Source organism: Neofelis nebulosa, chromosome 3 (assembly GCF_028018385.1).
Source record: "Neofelis nebulosa isolate mNeoNeb1 chromosome 3, mNeoNeb1.pri, whole genome shotgun sequence".
In the NCBI taxonomy this organism is placed as follows: Eukaryota; Metazoa; Chordata; class Mammalia; order Carnivora; family Felidae; genus Neofelis; species Neofelis nebulosa.
Window position 1 is genome coordinate 204,193,941 of NC_080784.1, and position 4,244 is coordinate 204,198,184.

Here is a 4,244-nt window from a genome sequence, read left to right on the forward strand (position 1 = left end):
CCTCACCCACGTCCGGAGGCCCGCAGGCCACCTGGTTCAGCATCCCCGGCCCAGCCTGGGGTCTGGCTGTATTCCACCTCCTTTCTGGAAGGTTCAAGTCCTCTGGCTTGACCCTGGCGAGCTGCAGGGACTTGGGCCGTGAGGGTCCCAAGGCGACTGTGAGGAGGGATGCGGCCCAGCAGGGGAGGGGGGTGAGGAGTCCTAATGAGAACCAGAGGGAGCTGGCGGCCCAGCCCTTCCTGGCGGGAGCCTCTCCAATCCCAGAAGGCTGCAGTTCCGGGGCCGGGGCCAAGGGGGCTGTGGTTTACGTCAGACAAGCCTGGTGCTTCTCCAGGCAGAGCCTCTGGGGTCTGTCACGAGCATTTGGGCCCACCAAGGACCCCCGGCTTTTTGGCAGACTGTTCTGCGGCAAATATGAGGACCTACTGTGTGCCAGGCATTTGTCAAACCGCATCTTGTTACTGCTTTCATTTCCAAAGTAGCTTTCTTCTCCCCACTTTACAGATGAGGAGACTGAGGCCCAGAGGACCGAGCCCTTAACCTCGGTCTGCACAGCTGGGAAGGCAGCCCAGTGATTTTATCCTTCCCACCGGTGCTTGTAGGTGAGATAATCACACTCAAACCCGAGGTAGGTGGGAGGAGGGGACAGTCTGCTCCCCTCCCAGAGGATCGCCCACGGCACGGGGCGGGGGAGGGCCTCTGGGGCCACCCCGAGTTGGGGAGATGTGCACAGTCAGCCGTCACCAGCAGGGAGGGCCACGGAGAGCACCAAGGGGCTGATGCAGGGGCAGCCAGGGCAGTGTGTTCCAGAAAGGTGCAGGTGCCCCGTGCGGGGACGACAGTGCTGGCCGCTCCCCCCGCGGGCCCACCGGTGCCAGGCTGACTCCCCAGTGTCCTACGGCCAGCGCCCACAGCACGCAGATCCGACGGGCCAGATTCCTGACAACAGTGAGGTGATGGCAGTTTTCATTACGTTCCCGCAGCTCCACACTTGATGGGCTTGAGGGGAAAACACAGCCATGATTTGTTCCTTTGATTATTTCTGGATTTGCAGTCCAGCTCCCGTGACCACAAGAGGAGACCGAGACTGGCTTTTCTTGTTTGTTTGTTTTTTTTTTAAGTTGAAGGACACAGGAGTGTGGGCCAAATGAGACTGCTCGACAGTTAACTTATTTTTATGTTTTATTCTTCAGTAGGTAATACAAGAGGGCAAGGTCACTTATAAGGAATTAGGAGTGGGAACGGCTTTGGACTTGACGATGGCTACACTGACAAGAAGGGGATGGAGCCAGTCCTACGCAGTTGGCCCCTGCCCAGCTTCTTCTGTAGGAAAATGATTTCCAGACTAGAATTCTACCCAGTGCTATAGACTGAATATCTGCAGCCCCACCCCCAGGTTCATACGTTGAAACCCTAACCCCCAATGTGACGGCGTTAGGGGGAGGCCTTTGGCGGGTGCTTCGGTCATGAGATCCCAAGAATGGGATCGGTGCTGTTACCAAAAAGACCTCAGAGTGCCCCTCTTACCCCCTCTGCCTTGTGAGAAATAAGCAGAAGGTGCCATCTGTGAACCAGGAAGCAGGTCCCTGCCAGACACCAAAGCCAACAGAGTGTGAGCTCTGCCCCACACGGGAGTCAACTCAGACCAAGCAAGATGCAGAACACCTGGTGTGTCCAAAGTTCTGGGCACTTACTTGTTTATTGTTTAAGTAGCCTTCACATTCCACACAAAGCCCAGCGAGGGGTTTGAACCCACGACCCCGAGATCGAAACCTGAGCTGAGATCAAGAGTCGGACGCTTAACCAGCTGAGCCACCCAGGTGCCCCCAAAGGTCTGGAGATTTAGACAAGACAAAGAGTTTGGTGTTGAGTTAGGAATAAGCACACACACACACACACACACACACACACACACGAAAACCAGATAAAATAACATAGCGATTGATAACTATAGGGGAAAAAACGTAAGGCAGGTAAAGTGATCATCGTATATGACCTGGCTCTGCTGGCTCTGCTGTGGGTTACATTTACATGATCATATGAATCCACTCCACACCACACTCTCTGTGATCGGGAGGGATGATGAGAAGATGTGTGTGGGGTGGGAGTAGGGATGAGAGAAAGCTAGTGCCTCTCCTCCGTAAAGGAAGTCAGTACTATTGACCAAGCTGAAAAAAGCAAGAATCGGCAACACAAGAAGGCTATTTTGGAATACAGACATAAACACCCAAAGAATTAGTTTCAAAAGGAAAAAGGAAGTGGTTGCCTCTGGGGAAGAACAGTTGGTGTAGTGGGCGGGTTCATAACAAGCCTTGGGAATGATATAATTCCTTAGATCACAAGCGCATACAGCTTTGATGTAAAATGAGACAGAAGGAAAGCTGTCCTGTGAGCCGTGGAAAAGAACAGCTCGGATGGTGGCCTGAGACGTGTGTCCCAGAGGGGGATGGGGAGCCGTCCCAGCCGGAGAGGCAGAGGGAGGGGGAAGCATGAGATCTCAGGGCCACAGGCTCCTGGTGGAGGGTATAGACTTCAGAGTCCAGCAGATAGATGGGCCTGGGGGTCCCCACTGTGTGGTGTCATGTCCCCCTTCCCAGTGTTGTGTGCTGTGTAGGAGGAAGACATTTGGCCTCACACCCTGAGATGCGCAGGAAAGTCACAGCAGCAGAGGCCGTGTGGACGGGGACGGGGGATTCCGGCACCTCGCTCTTGCCTCCTCCTAGATCCTAACTGGAGTCCCTTGAGTGTGGGGGCTGTGGGCCCAGGCCTGGGGACCAGCTGGTGCTTGGTGCTATGGGCCCATGTGGCCAGCCCTCGTGCCATGCTGGAGCTTTGTCCTCCTGATTCTGCCACCAGATGTAGGGCCGATGCGATTTTTTTCCCATTTGAGGGACATAGGAGTGAGGCCCAGGACTCATTATATTCCGAGAAAAATAGAATGACTGTGCCTCTGCCCCCAGCGCGAGAGCAAACAACTCCTCGCTCGGGGAAGAGGGGATACGGATCCGTGCTCACGGGCCCCAGCTGTCCCTTGCGCTGGGGCCAGTTCTCTCCAAATTACTGGCAAATTCTGCAGTTCTGACAACAGCTGTGAACACTCTGTCTCCCCATGAGCTCCATGGCCAACACAAAGGACTCAGTTTGCTAAGCCCTAAATCTGCCCCAAGCCCCGGGTGCCCGGGTGCCCCGGGCAGTGACACGGGTGGAGGGCTGGCTCAGGGGCCTCTGGGTGCTTGGTCTCGTCCTTGCTGCTTATAGCGTGGGCTGCCGTCAGGCAGCTTTGGTTTCCCCCCGAGACCTGACAGTAAGGTGAGTCCCACTGACCCGGGATCTGCATTCAACTGTTACCGGGGAGGTTAAAGTTCAGGGCACTCTGGCTTATAGGACTGAATTCCCACCCCAATCACCCAAGGTCGAGAAAGGTGAGAAAGGTGAGGTTCAGGGAGGTGGAGTGACCGAGCCCTGGGGCGAGCCCACGCACGCGTCAACTCTCTGGCCTCAAACCCGGGGCCGGGCCAGCTGGGGCTCAGAGGACCGCTGGCTCCAGTCTGGACACAGCCTCTAAGGACACGCAAGGGACGCGCTGACTGCCTGGGCCTCAGTTTCCTCCCCTGGAAAGTGGGGAGAATCGTATCTGAGCGCTCCTGCATTTTGCATACCCTTAGGAGCCCCCGCTCTGTCGTGGGCGGACCCAACCGTGCCCGGGGCTGAGGGCAAGCAAGGGCAGAAGGCGGCAGACGCTGGAGCCCAGCGCTGGTCTGAACCCCAACTCCCCCCCTGCCGGCTGTGTGACCCTGGGCAAGGCACCTGCCCTCTCTGTGCTTTGGGTTTCCTCCTCCGTGAACGAGAGAACGCCTGGGGATGAGGCACGCGACTCTCTGCTGGCTGCCTACAACGGAGCCTGTTACCGGGTGAGCTCTCTAGCTTTGTGGGGCAGACATTAGAGAAAACAGGGTGCTAGGCCAGGCTCTGCTGGAGGGAGAAGGAGCCAGGGGTGGGGGGCCCAGGGGAGGCTTCCCGGAGGACACCCCAGGCCAAGGCCACTGGGGAAAGGAGCAGGCAGTGGCGAGGGCCCCACCCGCATACGTCCCCGTGGAGGGGTCCCCAGGTTTGGGGACGAGGGACGGGAACTGCTGTGCCCGCGAAGCCAGAGGCAGAGAGGATGTGCAGGCGCGAGGGCGGCCCGTGGCATCTGAGCTGGGGCCCCGAATGACTCCCGGGGGCTCCGGGAAGCTGGGGCCCAG

The 4,244-nt window shown here is 57.6% G+C and overlaps 1 long non-coding RNA gene across 1 annotated transcript; it reads left to right on the forward strand.

The window, feature by feature from the left end:
• The first annotated feature begins 228 nt into the window (after nucleotides 1-228).
• Nucleotides 229-3,982, forward strand: LOC131507891 (uncharacterized). Its single transcript, XR_009259799.1, has 3 exons — nucleotides 229-602; nucleotides 1,194-1,396; nucleotides 3,666-3,982. It is a non-coding gene; the product is annotated as an uncharacterized LOC131507891 (long non-coding RNA).
• The last annotated feature ends 262 nt before the right edge of the window (nucleotides 3,983-4,244 follow it).